Genomic DNA, 21,074 nt, shown 5'->3' with positions numbered 1-21,074 from the left:
GTTTAGATGTATATTTCTTGGGATTTTGGGATCAAACGTGGAAGGATTAGATTGTAATCGTTTTTATTTTTCAAATTCGTTTTAGAAAAGTGTAATCTATACCTGCCCAGACTGTACGCCTTCCTAAACCCCGCCTTTCACTCCTGTCCTGCTCTTCCCCACGCACCCCAGCCGGGCGCTCTTCGGCCTCTGCCCGGGACGAATGTATATTTTGATATTTACACCCGGCGCGGCACCGAGGGATTTATAACTGCATTTATAACTTCGTTTTTAAAATTAGTCAAGCAATATGAAGCATCACCTTTTACTTTTAAGTCCCTTAAACACATTGAGCACAGCTTTCTCACCACTTAAGATTACTTTTTGATACCATCCTTACACAAAGCAGAAACTTTCCGATGACATACAGTACACGTGGAAAGATTACAGATTTTAATCGTCTTTAATTTTGTTACGTTATACGTTTTAGGAACGTTTCATCTAAACAAACACCACAAAACTATTCTCGATTGTATTTCTGAATGTTATGTTACACCTACAGTAGTTCACTGCTTTAAATACATCGAATTAAGAAAGTTAGGTGTAGCACTTTAGATCTTTTTTTCTGAACCAGGGAAAATCTGATCATGTTTCTCTATAACAATAATAAAAAACTTTATTTTACATATCACCTTTAAAAGTGGCATCTCAAAGCAATACAGTAGATGGAAAAACAGTTAAAGGTTAAACATTAGAGGCTTGCCACACCCGGACTGTTAAACCAATGCATTAGCACGTCAAAGCCCATTAAGGACCCGGGCGCAATAGTTGCTTTGTCCCTTGATTTACTGATCTGCATTAATTATGGAAATTGAGTTCCTGCTCTTTGCAGACGACCTGGTCCCGCTGTCGCCCACAGAACAGAGGCTGCGCCAGAACCTGGCACTGCTGGAGCAGCACTGTCAGACCTGGGCGCCAACAGTCAATCTGGACAAGACCAGAGTTATGGTTTTCCAGAAAAAAAGCCAGACCTCCGGGAAACAGGTTCAAATTCACACTTAACAACACATTAACACCTAACAACGGGAGCAGGGACGAATAAGGTCAGTACCCACTATTGTTAAACATACAGAAAAGAATATTAAAGTATTGAATATTAGCCATACAGAACATTAAAGTGCCCCTTTTCCATTCAGCGGGTGCCTGAGCCGCTGTGTCCTATCTTCTGACAGTCGCCGTTGTGAATGTCTGTAGAGTGTATCTTATTTTTAGTACTATATTTTTGTATTATATTCCCTATTAATCAAACTCTAAGAGTATGTATCGGCTTGTCCCCTCCTCCCGCCCCTCTCTGTGTACAGTAGAGCCTCCTGTCCAGCCAGCACATGTCCTCAGACATTCAAAACCGCGACATATCATAAAACGTTACATATAGTTAAATTATTAGTTGTTTTTCAGGAAGTTAAAAAAAAACACTTGAATTACTTATCCAGTCTCTCGAAATAAAGTTATTTTCAAGCAATGCAACAAACGTCGGGCAATGTGCTTTTTTTAATCCAACATTGACAGCCACATCTCAAATCTTGTCAGTCAGCTCTTTTTTCTCTATTTGAATTGTGGCTTACACATCGCACGACTTTAAAAGCTAGAAAGACAGGTTTCGATTCACATTAGCTGGCGAGCCTTGTTAACAAAAAAACTAATAATAATGTAACATGCCACTGTTTGTTCATGAACAAAGTTATACTGAGATTTCGTTAGATGCGCAATAAAAAAAAAATTGAATCCCCGGCGGAACACATTCCACAAGAATCAGCGCTTTTACAGTATATATCACCTTTAAAGGTGGCTTCTCAAAACGCTTTACAGCCAGAGGGCGCTCCTTCTCTGTCCTGTCCCTAGTTTCCGGTCTGCTGTCCTTCCGGTCCCTCTCTTTCCCTTGGGCTATATATTTCCGGGTCTTGCACTCTGTCCTGGCTCAGCATTGACGTTTGGATGTCCTGAGACCCGCCTAGCACCAGGGTGCCCCACGTCCGCTCCCTGAGGGCATAGGTTTCTATACGGCATTCCTGAACTCTTTGCACTAATGAGCCCGGGCCTTTTTCCCGTCTCGCCGCTACGCATATGGGTCTTTTTCCGCTCTCCTGCTCCCCACGGTTAGTCCCTTTGGACGTCCGTGACAGGCACCCCGGGAGTGCTGTCCTTTTGCAGCCACCTGGACAGACCACTCAGACACATCTGCATTCGATGTGTGCTCCGCCTGCTCGCTGAGCAAGTTGCCACCTTTACATACAATAGCAACATCGACACCAAGAGAAAGGGTGACAAATGGCTTTTATCTGGAACTTTTCATGTCCAAGGAGCTCAATGTGCTTTCTGTGTACAACAGGGCCACTGAACTCCACACTGGCCACTGAACCACAGCAGTGGCTTGCTGGCTTGACATCTCCCAAGGAAAATGTTGAAATCGCATGTGGAACAGGAAAATGACCCTCGAGTACGAGGGAAAAAAAAGAAAAAGATCATCTGGAGCGTGCCGGACAGCCCAGTTCCCTCGACGAGGTGGCCGAGTGGTTAAGGCGATGGATTGCTAATCTGTTGTGTTCTGCACGCATGGGTTCAAATCCCATCCTTGTCACGCTCCATCTCTGACACGTGTGCCCGTTTGGCGTTGGCCCTCCTGTTGTTTGCTCCGGTTCTAGAGCCGGACATTTTCTAGCGGTGGCTGAACATGGTATAGTAGGCTAACGTCAGTATCGAGCAGTGACAGTAACAGTATTTACGTGCCGCTGCTGTCAAGTGGCTCTGGGTTGAGATTGCGTTTTCACTTACTTGCAACGCAAACGGAGAAAGCGAGTTTTGACAGTCTCTCGAGAGACTGCGCTAGGTGTTTAGGGATAGACTTTGTCAGTTCCCCCTGGGATGATGGCCTCTCAAATAGTTTGTGATTCCTCTAGACGTTTATACAGTAGAAGCCTGCTTCGTGGCTTAAATCCAAGCTAAGGAAACGAGTTAGAGGTCTGATGCAGAACTGCGAATTCAATGAAGGGGAACACTACAGTACATTCCACTGTATGTGTGAGGAAAGCTGCCCCCTTCTGTTCCTTGTCGACCGAACAGAGGACTGTAAAGGATACCGCCAAGAAACTTTAGGATGCTGGTTGGAATCCAGCTCCAAAGAAGCCCCTTTGGGTGTTATGTCATCAAAAAGTAAGAACAGAGAATCTTCCTTTGATCAAAAGCGCAACAGAACTGTTTTCCGTGGAGCAGGTTTCAGACCCGTAGACCTGTTTTATTTGTAGGGCAGGGCGCATTATGATGGGGGTGCACCCTTCAATGAGCCTTACGACTCTAGGGAGTGATTGAGACGATTCGTAGCGTGTGCTCATTTCCCTCTATTCCCCGTGTTGCAGTGGTAGGATGACGTAAATTCCTGCTCCGACACGCAATGGCATTATAATCAAGTGCAGGAGCTGAGGGCTTTAGTTTTGTTTCGTTTTCCATGGCGTTCGGAAGCGCGCAAATCAAAGGCAATTCCTGCGTCTAACACGAATGTAAATGCTTTTGAAAGTGCAGTGTGGTGCAGCTTGTAAAATCCTTGTCCACATTTGTGGTTTGTTGATGTTTTTTCTGTCTGCCAAAGTTGCATTTTGACATCCGGCCGAGTAGACTTTATCATTTGAACGTGAAGCCAGCCTTAAACCCCCTGAGGTGTGTCTGTCTGCCGGCAATTATTTTGTGAAAGGTGTTTTTTTTTAACGGAGAGCGACTTTGAAAAAGTTTCCGCAGCCACCTCGCACTCCGTGTTAGATTATAGGAGGAATGCGGCGGTAGCAAGCTTGCTGTAATCGTGGTTGAGTGGTTAAGGCGATGGGCTCGAAATCGGTTGGGGACTCCCTGCGCAGGTTCGAATCCTGCTGACTATGTGCTTCCATGGCAAAGGCATAGTGCTGATTCTTGTTTTCTGGTACTATAAAAATGCTAAATTGCTTGGCCCTACTGCCATGGAAATGAAGTTATCCATTGCGCCACTGGCCCTGTGTGACACTGTAGGACTGTAACCCAGTGAGCTTAGCACTGCAACTAGTGAAACATTACCCCCGGTCCATTCTTTTTCCAAAAGTGAGATATATATAATCCAGGATTGGTGTGGGCCTTAATTGCACCCGGGGTCCTGAGATTAGCTACGCCTTGATCGTGCACGGATTGGCGTGGCGTGGATTTTTGTCTTAAAGGAAACAGAAGTAGGAGATATATATATGTATGTATGTTTTTGGTGTTTTCCTTGTTTGTGAAATACATATACACACGCACGACACTAACATAAACACACCTCATAATAAAAGAGCAAAGCATTAAGTAGCAGGATTTAAAGGACGTTGAGACCCGAGAATCGCCCTGATTGAGCTCAGTGTGTAAGTCCACCGTGGAGCAAAAGCAGCGATGCTGGCATTCTGGGCATAGTGAATTACTGATCAAGAAAGGGGGTTTTCGAGGTCTCGTTCCTTACCTGTGAACAGTGTGGTGTAAGTCCTCTCTAAAGTCTCTGAGAGGCATTTAGATCTGGAGGTAACAGACGCCCTTGGCTGAATGAGTGCAGGAATGCACAGGTTTTTCAAGTGAAAGCATCCCCTTACTGTATGAGCTGTTACCTCACACATGACAAAAGTAAAAGAGACCGAACATGTGTACTAACTGATGGTTTGAGAAAGTGGTGGAAGGGTCCGTTTATATATCGGAAAAGTGTAAGTTGAAGGAAAAGAAGGAGAAAAATATGGGAAAAGCTGAGTTTGTCCGAGGGAGTCTGGGGCGAAGACGCCTGTAAAATAAGCATATGCGTATTGATTGGCAAAAGCACAAGCATGTAGCTCCCACCCTGGTGCACGGCCGGCACCAGTGGTGGCAGATACATGAGAAAAAAAAGAAATTGGGATGTGACTTCTTAAGTGTGTTTACGGGGAAAACAAAAACCCGGAAGAAAAGATACTTTACTCGCTACGAAAGAGTATAAACAAAAGCAAAAAGAGGCAGTGCAGGAGAATCAGAAACTAAAAGAAGAATTAGTTCCTGGTCGCACTGCACTAGTTAATGTGTTATATCCTGCTCTCCCATAGGGGAACAGACAGGCAGGAAATGAAAATAATTGGGATCAATTCCCACAGTGACCATATGGAGACGGGGGGTCTGGGTGGGATGACACCTGGTACGAGTGTGATAGAGACAGAACAGGAACTCCCTTCTTAAACAGAGGGTGCCTGCAGACCTGTACTCTCACCCTAAGTGGGAGAGGGCCTGATGTAGCGGGGGCTGGCGCTGTTGATGACAGCGTCACTCTAAGTGTCTCGCACCCCATCGAGGGGGTCCGTACTCGCACCTCCCTTCCCTGATTCCCCCATACGATCAAATCCAAAACCGGAAGATATTGACCGGTGGGCTAAAGTACCGCACCCAAAATTAGGAATGCAGCGAACCTGGAGTGCGCTTCAGGAATTAAAAGGATTCATGTAGAAGTAAAACAAGAATACAGCACATTGTAGTACGAAGAGAAAAATATATTCTCGATGTGTATGTGTGTTTTATGAATTTGTGTGCCGGCATGTATGTGTGTAACTGTGAGTTTTTGTATACTAAATGACGGTGTGAGTGTGTTTAGCCAGTGGGACTGGCTAGAGACGTAACTAAAGAGACTTGATGAAAATCAACTTAAGGAGATTGGAAAATATAAGAGCGTCTGAAACGTATAAGTACAGTACAGGTGGACGTAAAAGTAGTTAGATAAACAGTGTTTGTATTTTTATAAAATTAGTTGCAATAGTGGAAACAATTTGGGTTTATTCGAATGTCTCAGACATGCTGAAACGCTGTAGGTTTAGAATCGAGACTGGGGAGAATAACTTCTTGTGAGAAGATCTGTTTACCTAACGATTAGATCCTGTAAATCCCTTGTAGCCTACCTAAGTCTGTCCCAGTCCAGTGGATTAAAATGTACTGTTAATGGAGTGTTGGTTTCTCTGTTAGGGGATACTGGAGCACTACTGTCATGCTTGTTTCACTCCTCTGTTCAACAGTGTGCTATAGAGTAATGTATATAGGGAGATGGCAGGAGGCCACAGGAGTATTGGGGCACCAAGTTTTACTTGCCGAGTACCAGATTTTAATGGGTGGTTTTATCCCAGATCTATTGGGTTGGAATATTATGCATTACAAAGAATGACTATCCAGAACAGGGTATCACGTGGCTTCAACTGACTGTGATCACTCAGTATGTTGATGGTATTCTGAATGCTTCCCCTGACGAGGAAACCCACAAGTCTGAGTTGCTTCAGCTTTAGAGTGTCTAATATTAAGCAGTTATGATAAGGCCCTTTTGTGTCGAGCATTGTGTGATTTTAACAGGGCCAGGGTGCAATATTTTTACGGGGTGAGCACAACTTTTAACAGATCTGCTTAAGGGGGGAGTGCAGAACAAGGACAAGATTGCCTTGGTACCAGCAGCAAAAGCCGCCTGTAATAATTTGAAACAAGCTCTCTTACAGGTGCTGAGACTGGGGTTTCCTCAGATGGATCAACCATTCTTTGTATGTAAGTGTGGACAAAGGGTTCTGGGCAGCTGTGCTGACGCAGGAGCATGGAGGTAGGCACTATTATACCATTCGATACTGTAGCCAAAGGGTGGGGGACGGTGAAAATTGAAGAAAATGTAATACTGTTTACTGATGGGTCCTCTCTGATGCATGAGGGAGAACAGAGAACAGGCTGAGCCGTTACAACAGAATTCGAGGTGCTAACAATCGGAAAATGCCCCTCCACTGCCTCAGCACAGCAAGCCAGTTAAGAGCACTGATGGAAGATTGTAAAAAGAAAGATGTTAAAAGGTTACTGTATATGTATATAATGTATGTATTTGTTGCATGTAGGCCACAATTCTGGATGGCTATGGAGAAATAAGATTCTCTCACAACGGCAGGGACTCCAGTTAAGAATACTGGGCTTGTCTCTGAACTGATTTGTAGTTTTACAGCTGCCGACGGAAGCAGCTTGAGTAAGGTGTCAATAACACAATAAATAAAGAATTCCAGTAACTCAAGGTAACAACCATGCAGATGCAGATGCCAGACGAGCGGCACTGGGAGGGCGGGAGTCTGAGACCCCTGTGAAACCTCTATTGGGGAAAGGGGAGAATTCAGGTTGAGGCCTTTAATAGATGTTTAATAGTGGTTAGAACAAATGTGTAAAGAATGTGGGGTTGTATGATGATGTGATGTGGGCTGGCACATACCCAAGTGTATGATAAAGATGATCCCGTGGTACGGACTGCCCTGCCCCTTGGATACTGATCTAGGGGCAGACTACACTGGGAAGGTGTGCCAGGCTGTAATTGCCTCACTAGGGGTAAGTTGGAAGTCACATTGCCCCAATCACCCACAGTCTGAAAGACCAACTAAGGAAATATCAACTGAAGGGACACTGTGGGTAGATGCTCTACCTGCAGTCCTGTGCGGTTTGCGGGCTGGAGCAAATGGAACTGTGAGACTGAGCCCATTTGAGATCATCACGGGCAGCCAAAGAAACTCCCTGGAGGCCAAGTTTGGCTAACGCACTGATGAATTAACTAACTCTCTATTAAAGTAGTGTAGGTTTGTTAACTGAAGCGGTGCACAGGGCTTGTGAACAGGTGCCGGACGCTTGGGGACCTCCAGCAGAGGGGAGACACGACCGGATACCTGGCGAGTGGGTGTAGGTGAAGAAGAGATACCCTGCCAGACGTTGCAATCCTGCTGGGAGGGACCATATCAAGTGCCACTAACTACTGATTGTGCCATCTGAGTGACAGGATGAGATCGCTGGATCCGCGCATCGCACTTTCACCGACCCACGGCACCAGAGACTGAGTGAACAGAAAGAAGGATGTTGTTACCGTTTCTGTGTCTGATGCTTCCTAAGACCAACAGTGTGCTTGTTAGGCCTGAGGAGCATTACTGGGGATATGGTATCAATACATTCCAGGTGTTGGCATATCTATTCAGCCAAAAAATTATAATCGGAGTTGGGTCAATATTGCTGTTCCAAGATCCTGACGATAGATCTCCACATGGCTGAGGTCTGCGTTTGGGTCCTGGGGTAGGACTTTATATTTGTAGGATTAGGATTGTTTTATGTGTAAAATTGTAACTATCACTTGTACAAAAACATCAATAACACCTTGTTGTAACAGTGGAACGCACAATGTCATGGTAATGCATGCCTGTACATCTAAAAAGGAAAGATCTGCCCTGACATTGTATTTGTAAAAATAGACAGTCCTGATGTATGCCATATTTTATAAGGGGGGAATGAAGTAAGAGACAAGATGTTAAAAGGGTTAATAACTTAAGTCAGTTCTGCCTGAAAATTAGACTTCTAAGCAACAGGGGTTTATGGCAGGAAAGGGGGTTAACTGATAAGGATTCCGGATGCGAGCAAGGAACCCTCTGGGGGCATAATCTTAAACTGACCATTTAGCAAGGGCCTCTTAACTGGCCAAATACCATGACCCCCCCCCCCTTACAATAACATCGAATGACGTCTGAAGCAGCAAGCAAGGACTATATAACCTAAAAGTTTGTACCGGCACATCGAACAATACTTCGGTTTTGTTGTTTCTTGCGGGAAACAAGACTTTGGCTTTATTGTTCTTTGCATGCAATAAACTCATCTGTTTTACTTCATCTCGGGATCAAGAACCTTATTCCTTCTGTTACAACAGGGCTTTCTCACGCAGTTTCATGGTTCTTGTAACCCAAATCCTACACTGGCCTGAAGTGCCCCCCCATTTCACAGCATTTTTCAGCTGATTTAAAATGTACCTAAAGGAGAAGCATTATTGAAGACCATCAATTACCAAGAGCTTTTGTCAAAGGTTTTGGTGGTCATTTTTAATTTTTAATGACCACAGAGCGCTGTGACCTCGGTTTTACATCTCATCCAAAAGACAGCGCCCTTTTACAACACAGCGTCTCCGTCACTATGCTGGGGAATTGGGACCCGCACAGACCTCAGGATGAGCGCCCCCCCGCCGGCACCATTAACACCGCTTCCAGCTGGAAGCTTTGTTTTTCCCTGTAGCTCACCCTCATCCGGGTACTGACCTGGCTCACACCTGCTTAGCTTCAGTGGGTTTTCAGTTGCGAGTTGCAAGGGGATGCAAGTGATGGAGCCGCTCGCTGCAAAAGCCACTGCAGTGGCCGGGAATCGAACCCGAGCCTCCCGCGTGGCAGGCGAGAATTCTACCACTAAACCACCAATGCTCGGTGCCTGGGCTTTCAAAAAAGACGCTTTTTTGGTGCTCTGTGCAAAAAGCGTCGACATGCTTCCAGCTGCAAAATGCCATTCGCGGACGCTGAAGAATTTATTTCCAAGGCAGTGGGTACAAGCTATTTGGTGTTTTAAAACCACCAGCAAAGAGGCGCGCTTCTTTGCTTGCGCCGGAACACAACGACAGGAGGTGGACAACGTAGTTGGCAGGATTCGGAGCTACGCGGGAAGAACCCAATGGATTTCTAGTTCATCGCCTTAACCACTCGGCCACGACTACAGAAAGCCCCACCGCCGCTGCGTTCTTGCTACAATCTTACCTGGATCGCGGGGCGCCGGCGGAAGCCTATTTCAAAGTCATTCTCCGTTTCAAAAAAACATTTCCAAAATACAAGCCTTGCAGACAGACACGCCTCAGAGGACTTAAAGGTGGCTTCATATCGGAATGATAAAGTCTACCCGTCCGGACATGAAAATGCCACTTTGTTACACACAAAAAAAGAATCAACAACAGAGAAATGCCCACAAGCACTTGAAAAGCCGCACCACGCCGCACTTGAAATAGCTCTTACATTAGTGGTAGACGCAGGAATCGCCTTTTTATTTACGCTCTTATCAAACTGTCAAAGGTTTGCTTTGCGAACGCTGCAGGACATCGCACAATCTCTTTTGAACGGGGACAAACGATTTCTTATGGGGCGCAGTAAGTACAGACGTTTAAAAAGCTCCACTCATGCCGACGATGCAGCATGAAGAAGCGCAACCTAACGTTTGACAGACAAAAGCCGGGCGCCGCTACGAGCAATATGAAATCAAACTGACAGCACACGGCGTTTCGCGCTGACTCAAAAGTGATCTCGACAGTCGCTGTTCTTTGCATAACGCTGAAAGAGCTAAAGAGCGTTTCTGTTGAGACGTAACAAGCTCGTTTCTTTCTACCATGATGTCACCATGACAAAATCTGTCTTTAAACACCTTGCTCAGTCTCTGACTTTCCACTTTACCATGAGTCGGGCTCAGCTGCACAGAGGCGAGAGCAGAGCAATGAGGTCACGGGGACAGGGGAGTCACACGCTGGCGGTTTGAACACGCGGAAGATCACTGAGGGATCCACAGTATGTGGACCCTCCGTGCGCCATCATTCCACACTCCAGACTCTGAATCCTGCCATCTGAGTTAAGATCTCGGCGGAACCTGAGGCGCAGTTCTTTCTTAAAACGTAATCTGGTGAGCATTTCTAGAATCGTACTTGTATAGGTGCAGCCTTTAATGTGTTGCTAGGTTAAAATTTATGACTTCTTGAACTTCAGTAGGCAACTGCCCTCTTGATTTCGGATTTAATTTCTTTATTACAGGGGCGCTTTTATGATGAAAGAGTCATGTTCAGGTACTTTGCTTGATGGAGGAAGCTCATTTCGGACTCTGTGATCTGCTCACCTGGAAAGGTCTGCTGTACTACTACAAGAGAGAAGTAGAGTCTGGAGGAGGGGACAATTTTATGATGCTTTGGAAGGTAATGTTTTTTTTTTCTTTGAAATCGAAATGAATCAGAATATCAGTGCAAAAGACAAACTCTTGGTTTGGTTTAAAGAGATATGGTTTTAAAACAGACAAAATGTAGAAAACAGGTGTTTCTCACTTTTGGAAAAGAATGGACCAGGGGTAATATTTTACTAGTTGCAGTGCTAAGCTCACTGGGTTACAGTCCTGCAGTGTCACACCAGGGCCAGTGGTGCAATGGATAATGTGTCTGACTATGGATTAGGAGTTTGGAGGTTTGACTCCTGCCTGGTGCTGGTTGTTTTTAAACACATCAGCCTACTCCCTAAGTAGCCTGTGCTACTTACTGCATTGTAAGAGCGATTGTGAGCGGTTTTGTTTTCTCTCTTTGACCAGCCCAGCTGCGCCCCACCCGAAGGCAGGGAAGCACAAAAATTGTATGGAACTCATTCATGCTCCTCTCCATGAAATCTTTAGTAAAAGGCAAAAGATTTGTACGAGATGAAGAGAAACCAGAGTGCGTGGCTGGACAGCTGCAGGAGCCCAGGCCGCCTTCAAGTCCTCTGCCCTGCCAGTCGTGGTTGGCAATGCACCTGGCCTTACAAACGAGCCAGTGGGGCCCGTTCAGCTCCGGGCTCATCGCCTGCGGCTCTCAGCTCACCTGGCAGGGGAGATACCTTGATCAGCCTGTAGTTGGAGTAGTTGGATTGTTTTCTTGTTTTGTGGAAGCAGTGTTTGTTTTGCAGTTTGAGATGGCAACCTTTGGATCCCGCAAGAATGCTGTACGTTTTGAGCTTTTGGATGACCTCTTCATGGATCGTATGCAGTTCAGCAGAAAAGTGTTACAGAAGGAACTTGGCTTTGAACCTCGGCACTTGGATTTCATCTTCGCTCTCCCAGGTCAGAAAGCATTTGAGGTTGTTTTTGCTACCTATTCTCTGTTTGAACAATGCGTGGATGTGTTTGAGGCAAAAAGAGGGAAAGTTCCTGCCCTTGAGAAGATCAGCTTGCAGCCTCTGACACAGAGAGAGAGGAAAACGGTGCATGTTGTTATGTTCTCGGAACTGGCAAAGACGGAGGACATTCACACCTGGCTTAAGCAGTACTGCACCGTCCACCATGGAACTGAGGTTAGAGATGTTGACGGTATAAAAACAGGAGCAAGGAAATTCGAGGTTCGCTTGCTACCGGACAATGTAAATGGAGGCTTAAGGCACCTGCCCTCTACAATCCGGCTGGGCGCCTGCAATGGCTATGTTTTTTATGTGGGACAACCAAAGGTGTGTCGGTGCTGTGGTGCTGTGGGACACCTGGCATCGTCCTGCACTGTGAAATGCTGCAAGACCTGTGGCAAACAGGGACATTTAGCCTCTGACTGTTCAATGCTGCCAAAGTGCAATTTATGTGGCTCGGAAGGACACGTTTTTAAGAACTGCCCTCACGCCTACGCCAATAAACTCAAAATGAGAAAGGATGAGGCAGTGCTTGTTTCAGCCAAACCGGCCCGAAAAGCCAAAGCAAACAACAAGTCAAACAAAGAACCCTTGTTGGACAAAGAGTCTCAGCCTCCAGCCAGGATCAGTCCTGCTGTGGCTCCGGGGCCGGTGGAAGAGAAATCCACTACCCCCCCACAACCGCAGACTGCACCAGACAAGCACGAGGGTTTGAAAACCCCCGAGAACAGCGAGGACCCCTCCCCCACTCCTGCTCCTCAGAACGAGGGCCAGTGTGGGGCCCCCCGGTGGAGCGGGTCCAGCGACGATACCCAGGATTCAGCGGAGCTGCTTTTCTCAGACTCTGCAAGTGCTACAGATGCCCTCCTCTCCTCCATCCAGTCCATCACGGAGGATCTGCAACAGCTGGTGGGTGAGGGGGAAGAGGAGACTGGTGCATCGGCTGCACCCCTTTCCCCTCAGTGCTCCCAGGAGCTGGACTTGAGGAAAAGGAAAAATGACTCTGTTTTCTCCCCGAGCGAGGAGGAAGGAGAGCATGGCGATGGGGACAGCTGGAACCCCTCCACCCCTCCCTCTACCCCCTTCCTTGAAATGGACTCCGTGAATGCTTTTACTGCTGCCACCCTGATGAAGGCTCATTCAGAGGATGGCTGGCAGGAAATTGGTAAGAAGAAAAAGAAAAAGAAGAAGGTAACAGGTGAGACCGAAGAGAAATGTGTTTTGTAAAGACTGGTTCCACTTTCTTATGTAATATGGCTCTAAACATAATTTCTCTTAAAACCAGAGGTATCAATGACAGAGTTAAATGCCAGTCTGTCTTTGATTACCTCCAGCAGAGAGAGGGAGATGTGTTGATGTTGCAGGAGTGTGCTTTAGCCTATCAAGAGAGGTATAAAAGCTTTGAAGATAGGTGGGATAAAGGGCCTTCTGTTTGGTCAGGGGACAATAACAACAGAGCCTCTGGCGTGGCCATTCTTTTCAAAGGATGGGCTTTCAAATTGAAAAGTATTCAGAGGGTCATAGATGGCAGGTTGCTGTGTGTGGATGTGGAATGGGGGACCGTTAACCTGCGGCTAATCAATGTGTATGGTCCTACTGACGTGGGAGGAAGGGTGGAGCTACTCAAGGCACTCTCTCCCCTATTGTTAAGTAGCACAGACGTGATAGTGGGAGGGGATTTTAATTGTATCTTAGAGCACACAGACAGGCAGTCTAGCTCTCCGATAAAATTGGATTCCAGCTCACTGGCCCTGCAAAACTTAGTTCAAGACTTTAAACTCTCAGACACATATAGATGTATATATCCCACAACAGCAGGATATGCATGGTCAGGGAGGAATAGCAGCTCCAGAATTGACTATTGCTTTGTCTCAGAGAGAGTGAAAGTTGTTGGGGTCACTCTTCAGCCTGTCTTCTTCTCAGATCATCAGGCTTTAGGGTGTAGAGTGGAACTCCAGGGCGGGACTGTCTTTGGCCCAGGCCTCTGGAAACTCAACACAAAGCTGCTAGAGAACGAGGGGGTAGTATCCCGCTACAAGGAGAAACTATCACAGTGGCTGTCCTTGCAGTGTCTGTACGGGTCAGTAGGAGAGTGGTGGGAGGAGGTGAAGATGAGGACAAAGGCCTTTTTCATGGCTGAGGGAAGGAAGGCTGCTGCCAGACGGAGAGGAGTGCTAGCCAGGAAACAGAGGCAGCTGCAGCGTCTCTACACGATGCTGCACAGTGGCTTCGATGTGCTCGAGGATATCACCCTTTTAAAAAAGGACATCCGGAGCATAGCCGAAGAAAGTAGTCGAGGAGTGCTGTTAAGAGGCAGAGTGCAGTTCTTGGAAGAAAATGAGAAGTGTACTCGCTTCTTTTTCAGGAAAGTGGTAGGCTCCAAGTCTGTCATGGAAAGTGTAGTTGATGAGGAGGGACGAGAGAGAACAGAGCCGAGTGCTATCCTCTCCTGCACCAAGGCCTTCTACTCAAGACTGTACAGCTCTACAGAGGTAAAGGATGAAGAAATTCATTTTTTTACCTCAAAGCTAGAAAACGTTTTGAGTGAAGAAGATAGGGAAGTACTTGAGAGGGATTTCACAGTAGAAGAGCTGAGACAGGCTATGGAGAGCTTACAGAAGGGGAAAACTCCAGGTGCTGACGGGCTCCCTAAAGAATTTTATTGCACCTTTTGGGATCTGCTTCAGGATCCGCTACTGGTCCTATTCGAGGAAAGATATAAGACAGAATTGCTGCCTGACTCCTTAAGAGAAGGCACTATTTCTCTCTTGTTTAAGAAAGGAGCAAAAAATGACATAAAGAACTGGAGACCCCTCAGCCTGTTAGGCGTGGACACTAAGATCCTGTCCAAAGCCCTTTTCCTGCACCTACAAAATGTAGTGGCCTCACTGGTAGGGAAAGAACAGACTTGTGGGATAGCAGGACGCCTGATGAGCGACAACCTGGCCTTGTTGAGGGATGTCTGTCTGTACTCTGAGGATCGCTCCCTCCCTCTTTGCATTTTAGGTGTAGACCTAGAAAAGGCCTTTGACCGCCTAAACCGGCAGTACTTAACATCGGGACTTGAGCACATGAAGTTTGGCCCCATCATGAGAAAGTGGATTAACCTGCTGTACACAGGTAGCAACAGCAGAGTCATGGTTAATGGCAATAGATCACGCCCCTTTGAAGTCTGTTCAGGGGTGAGGCAGGGCTGCCCATTATCCCCCTTGTTATGCGTTTTGGCTATGGAGCCCTTAGCCTGTGCCTTGCGCCAGGATCAGGCCATTAATGGGATACCAGTGCCTGGAAGTGGGGGAGGAGAGGTAAAGACATCTCTATACATGGATGACGTCACCCTGCTCCTCTCTGACAATGCCTCAATTAGCAGAGCTCTGCAGTGCTGTGATCGTTTCTCTTTGGCTTCCTCCGCAAAAATTAACAAATCTAAGAGTGAGATTTTTTATCAGAACTGGAGGGAGCCAAAAGAAGGACATGATCTCAGGCTGCAAGAGAAGAGAATTAAGGTCCTGGGGGTGTATTTTGGAGAAGAGATGGGAACAGTAAATTGGCAGAACAAATTGCCAATCTTAAACAAAAAACTGATGCAATGGAAGGACCGAGACCTCACCATGACAGGGAAGGTGCTGGTCATCAAAACCGAGCTCTTGCCTGTCTTGAATTTTCTGGCTTCTACCTTCCCAATCCCACACCGTGTTGCGGCGGTGATGAGGAGATTGATGTTTCAATTTCTATGGGGTGGGAAGCAGGAAAGACTCAGAAGGGAAATAATGTACAGGCCGCTACCCTCAGGGGGGAAGTCTGTCCCAGATATTGCTACGAAGCTGCTGTGCATTTTCCTGGCCTCTGTGCTGAGAGGCTTTGCAACAGCACCTGCAGCGCGTACCTGGACTTATTTTTCCAGGCTCTGGGTAGGTAGGGAGGTGTTCAGAGTGTGGGGTGTCAGACCCAAGCTGGACGTCCCACTCTCTGACACATGCCCTGCAATTTATGGGACAGTTAAAAGTTTTCTAAGATCTCACCCAATTGGCCATATTCCCCTCCGAGATGTCAGCGTCCAAAAACTGGAAGATTTCATTGCACCCCAGAACAATAGGCAGACCCATGTGGGCATTTTAACATCAGCCCAAACAAGGAAGGTGTGGAAACACACATCCTCTAAGTTTCTGTGCAACATTCACAGAGATTTAGCCTGGAGTGTCGTCCACCAGTGCTTACCGGTACGAACTTTCTTGTACCGTAGGGGCCTCACCCCCAGCCCTCGCTGCGTTAGGGTGGGCTGCGGCGAGGAGGAGACTGTATCCCATCTCCTGTGGTCCTGCTTTTTTGCTAAGGCCTTCTGGGCACAGTTTGAAGATTGGTTGCTGGCTCTCTCGCCCCAATTTACCCTGACCGCTGCTTTCGTCATATACGGCATCTCTCCTGTCAAACTTCCTCCTGACGTGTTTGACAGGATCTGGGCCGTGGTGAACAGTGGGAAAGTTGCCCTGTGGAGAGTGAGGAACATGGGGCTGTTCAAAGGCATCGAGATCCCAGTCAAGGCAGCAGGTAGCCTGGCCCTGTTCATCACCCGAGAGAACTATTACCTCAGAGATCTGTGGAGAGAAGGGAGGGAGGAAGCAGAAAATCTGTGGGAAATAGAGAGCATAGGTCAATATCTCAAGAAACTGTGAAAAACATTATCAAGTTTAAGTAAAGAATGTGATTTGCACCAGAAAAAAAGAAAATTGTTGCTATGTAACTGTTACCATGTCAAAATGTAATGAGATGTGATCATATATACTGTTTTAAGTATGTATATGAATGTAAAGCTTTCTGATTTGTGATGTCCTGTATTTTTTTGTGAAAAGAAAATAAAGTTCTTAAAAATCGAAATCAGTTCACCCAGGGCGAGGCTCGGCCATTGCACTCCGGCTGTGCTGACCCCTGCGAATTCCCCAAATGAGGGAATCTCGACTGCATAATTTCTGGTAGTGGGGGACTGCGTTCGCGCTCTCCCCTGATGTGCTTGGTCCAAAATCAGATACGGGAGGGTTAGGACACCACGAGCTGCGTGGCTGCGGAAGGATCCCGGTTCGACAGGAGTGGACGCCGCTGCTGGTTCTCGCTGGCTTTTAGTTAGGGGTCCGGAGAAGCATCTCAAGCTAGTTCCACTACTCCTTCCGGACGTTCATTCCCTTTTCAAAGTCAGTCGTTTTGCTGTAGTCTGCGTTCTTTAGGCTGATTATCGAGGTTAGCCTTTATTTGGTCATGGGGGGCCTCGGTACTGTATGCTGAGTCTAAAGACAGTTTCACCCGTTTTCTGATTGCTCGGTTCTGTACCAGTGCAGACATGTCAAACAGTGAATGGCTGTACCTCTATTGTATCCGTGCTCAATGAATGAAATCGGTAACAAATGAATATATGTCTAGTTATACGAAAAACGAGTGGTTTATCGACTCATCTTCATTTGCAGATTTAGAGGCAGCTTCGATATTCGTTTTACAGACGGGTTTTTTTTTTGGAATATGGGTCACACACATGCCACAGCAACAAAACATCTCTAGAGATGAGGCTATAGATCACCTTTCCATCCTGCAGGTTTTCCTCCCAAAGCCTACGGCACCAACGGCGACCCCTGCTGGCCGGGAGAGCAAAAGCTTACAGCACCTGGTATTCCCAGGCAGTCTCCCATCCAAGTACTAACCAGGCCCGACGCTGCTTAGCTTCCGAGATCAGACGAGATCGGGCGTGTTCAGGGTGGTGTGGCCGTAAGCGAAAGCCCTGGCGCCTGACTCGCTACTTGAAGCTGTGTGTGGCGGGGGTTCCGTGCCCCCCCGAGCGGGACTGAAGGATAGTTCGTGTGCAACTCTTTGGAAAGGAGCTGCTTTCCAAATCGCATTGCGTGCCTGGATGTTGGCGAATGCGCTCCCTTGTGTTGGCTCGTCCCGCACTGGAGGAGGACAAACAATCTGCACGGAGGAGCACCAGGCAAGTCTTCACCAGACAAAAACCTCCAGTGCACAGCACTCTGGAAACATTTCGGGGCTTTCGCGTGTTTATTTCAGCACGTAAAGCGCACCGGTCCAACACGTCGGCCGGGCGCGCGGCGCCTCCGCCCTCTTGTGGCCTTGCGGCGTCAGAGCAAGAGGCTCCTTCTCGCTGCCCTTCCGCTGTGTTGCAGGGCCCCGAGAGGGAACCCGGAGCGCCAACTTTGTTGGGGGCGGGGGACCGCGTTCGCGCTCTGCCCCCGGTCTCTTGCGCGAGTACTAAATCTCACGGACAGGGGGGCCTCGTCATTGATTGTTACAGGTGAGACGGGGATTAGGAGGAGACCCCGACTGATGGGTAAAGGGGAGCACTAACACCAGAGGGACACCCACGGCGTCTCTTTTTGAGAGACGCCCTGGGGTTTCCTAATGGCCAAGGAGGGTCGGGACCTCGGTTTGACGCCTCCCCCGAAGGACGGCGCCTGTTTGTGCAGCAGAGTGTCGCCATCAGGAGGCTGGGGCGTAAGAGAGCCACACAGCCCGCAGGGTGAGCGCTCCCTACTGGTCCCAGTCACACCTCTTGCAGGAGCAGCAGCAACCGGAGCTTTTCCGGGGTGGAATCTCCCATCCGGGTGCCGGCCAGGCTCACACCTGCTGGGCTGCCCCGGGGGTGAGCCCAGTCGAGAGTCGCAGGGCCAGATCTAGTCACCGGGGAGAAACGATACAAGTGAAGGATTGCTCGGCTCTCGGCACTTGAAAAGACCGACAAATGTCTCGTTCCCGCCGGAGCTGAATGTACCCGCATGTGTGGTGTCGTCTTCTTCCCCCGCCCCGCTGTGTTTGCTGTATTGTCTCTGAAGCCGGCCCCCCCGAGACGAGACGGGCTGTTCCTGTGCCCCAATTAACACTTTACAGGTGCCATTCCCCGGCATTGTGGCCATTGTCGGTGCTCACACGCGATAAGATAAGGCGGAGGAGAGCGGGGCATGCCCAGCGGCAGACATTCAAGGAGGTGGCAGTGCAAGGTGAGGTGAGGTGCGACACGCCGGAGCCCCGACGCAGCTAATGCGGAGCACTTGTTGGACTGGCATCGAAAGGACGTGTGCGCACGGAGCGAGCCTTCCCTGCGGCGGAGCGTGGGAACTTTCTCCCCCCCTCCCGCTGCAGGAGTTGTGTGCACTGCAGCGGTGCCGAGAGAAAAGCACAGAAGGCAGCAGGCTCTGGAGAGCAGGTAAGAGACGGAGCCTTGTGGGCAGGCGAGCAGGCCCGTTTTTTGGAAATTGCTGAAAAGGTTTGTTCGGTGTGTGGCAGGCGCACGTCGCGAGCTTGCGTGGCGATCTGCCGGTCTGGAGTTATGCAAATGAGGCCGAATTGCATCCCGGGACATGCTGCGAATGCGCAACGGCGACTGCAGATGTGTAGGAAACGGCGCGCTCGTTTTCTCGTTTTGCCCACCCTTTTGAGTGTTAGTGTGGCGTGTGAGTGTGTGAAAGAGTGGGCCCAGCAGGAGGCGGTGGCGTGCGGGGCGAGGAGGTGGCCAAGGCTGCGCGATTTGTGCTGTGGGTGCGGGCCGCTTGCAGGGGCCTGTTTAACTCATACTTACCTGGCAGGGGAGATACCTTGATCAAGAAGGAGGTTCACCCAGGGCGAGGCTCGGCCATTGCACTCCGGCTGTGCTGACCCCTGCGAATTCCCCAAATGTGGGAATCTCGACTGCATAATTTCTGGTAGTGGGGGACTGCGTTCGCGCTCTCCCCTGATGTGCTTGGACCAAAATCAGATACGGGAGGGTTAGGACACCACGAGCTGCGTGGCTGCGGAAGGATCCCGGTTCGACAGGAGTGGACGCCGCTGCTGGTTCTCGCTGGCTTTTAGTTAGGGGTCCGGAGAAGCATCTCAAGCTAGTTCCACTACTCCTTCCGGACGTTCATTCCCTTTTCAAAGTCAGTCGTTTTGCTGTAGTCTGCGTTCTTTAGGCTGATTATCGAGGTTAGCCTTTATTTGGTCATGGGGGGCCTCGGTACTGTATGCTGAGTCTAAAGACAGTTTCACCCGTTTTCTGATTGCTCGGTTCTGTACCAGTGCAGACATGTCAAACAGTGAATGGCTGTACCTCTATTGTATCCGTGCTCAATGAATGAAATCGGTAACAAATGAATATATGTCTAGTTATACGAAAAACGAGTGGTTTATCGACTCATCTTCATTTGCAGATTTAGAGGCAGCTTCGATATTCGTTTTACAGACGGGTTTTTTTTTTTGAATATGGGTCACACACATGCCACAGCAACAAAACGTCTCTAGAGATGAGGCTATAGATCACCTTTCCATCCTGCAGGTTTTCCTCCCAAAGCCTACGGCACCAACGGCGACCCCTGCTGGCCGGGAGAGCAAAAGCTTACAGCACCTGGTATTCCCAGGCAGTCTCCCATCCAAGTACTAACCAGGCCCGACGCTGCTTAGCTTCCGAGATCAGACAAGACCGGGCGTGTTCAGGGTGGTGTGGCCGTAAGCGAAAGCCCCGGCGACTGACTCGCTACTTGAAGCTGTGTGTGGCGGGGGTTCCGTGCCCCCCGAGCGGGACTGAAGGATCGTTCGTGTGCAACTCTTTGGAAAGGAGCTGCTTTCCAAATCGCATTGCGTGCCTGGATGTTGGCGAATGCGCTCCCTTGTGTTGGCTCGTCCCGCACTGGAGGAGGACAAACAATCTGCACGGAGGAGCACCAGGCAAGTCTTCACCAGACAAAAACCTCCAGTGCACAGCACTCTGGAAACATTTCGGGGCTTTCGCGTGTTTATTTCAGCACGTAAAGCGCACCGGTCCAACACGTCGGCCGCGTGCGCGGCGCCTCCGCCCTCTTGTGGCCTTGCGGCGTCAGAGCAAGAGGCTCCTTCTCGCTGCCCTTCCGCTGTGTTGCAGGACCCGGAGCGCGCACTTTGTGGGGGGCGGGGGACCGCGTTCGCGCTCTGCCCCCGGTCTCTTGCGCGAGTACTAAATCTCACGGACAGGGGGGCCTCGTCATTGATTGTTACAGGTGAGACGGGGATTAGGAGGAGACCCCGACTGATGTGTAAAGGGGAGCACTAACACCAGAGGGACACCCCCGGCGTCTCTTTTTGAGAGACGCCCTGGGGTTTCCTAATGGCCAAGGAGGGTCGGGACCTCGGTTTGACCTCTGTTTGTGCAGCAGAGTGTCGCCATCAGGAGGCTGGGGCGTAAGAGAGCCACACAGCCCGCAGGGTGAGCGCTCCCTACTGGTCCCAGTCACACCTCTTGCAGGAGCAGCAGCAACCGGAGCTTTTCCGGGGTGGAATCTCCCATCCGGGTGCCGGCCAGGCTCACACCTGCTGGGCTGCCCCGGGGGTGAGCCCAGTCGA

The 21,074-nt window shown here is 48.8% G+C and overlaps 5 non-coding genes across 5 annotated transcripts; 2 read left to right on the top strand and 3 right to left on the bottom strand.

The window, feature by feature from the left end:
- Positions 1–11,178: 11,178 nt before the first annotated feature.
- On the bottom strand, positions 11,179–11,294 carry LOC138232055 (U5 spliceosomal RNA). Its single transcript, XR_011187014.1, has one exon. It is a non-coding gene; the product is annotated as a U5 spliceosomal RNA (small nuclear RNA).
- A 5,264-nt stretch (positions 11,295–16,558) lies between these two features.
- LOC138231919 (U1 spliceosomal RNA) lies at positions 16,559–16,728 on the top strand. The gene has a single exon (XR_011186880.1). It is a non-coding gene; the product is annotated as a U1 spliceosomal RNA (small nuclear RNA).
- A 636-nt stretch (positions 16,729–17,364) lies between these two features.
- Positions 17,365–17,483, bottom strand: LOC138231902 (5S ribosomal RNA). Its single transcript, XR_011186865.1, has one exon. It is a non-coding gene; the product is annotated as a 5S ribosomal RNA (ribosomal RNA).
- A 1,808-nt stretch (positions 17,484–19,291) lies between these two features.
- On the top strand, positions 19,292–19,455 carry LOC138231863 (U1 spliceosomal RNA). The gene has a single exon (XR_011186826.1). It is a non-coding gene; the product is annotated as a U1 spliceosomal RNA (small nuclear RNA).
- Positions 19,456–20,091: 636 nt separating this feature from the next.
- LOC138231848 (5S ribosomal RNA) lies at positions 20,092–20,210 on the bottom strand. Its single transcript, XR_011186819.1, has one exon. It is a non-coding gene; the product is annotated as a 5S ribosomal RNA (ribosomal RNA).
- Between the last annotated feature and the right edge of the window lie 864 nt (positions 20,211–21,074).

This window comes from Lepisosteus oculatus, unplaced genomic scaffold, assembly GCF_040954835.1.
Source record: "Lepisosteus oculatus isolate fLepOcu1 unplaced genomic scaffold, fLepOcu1.hap2 HAP2_SCAFFOLD_62, whole genome shotgun sequence".
NCBI classification, from domain to species: domain Eukaryota; kingdom Metazoa; phylum Chordata; class Actinopteri; order Semionotiformes; family Lepisosteidae; genus Lepisosteus; species Lepisosteus oculatus.
Note: the sequence above shows the minus strand (reverse complement) of the source record. Positions and strands in the feature narration are given on the sequence as shown.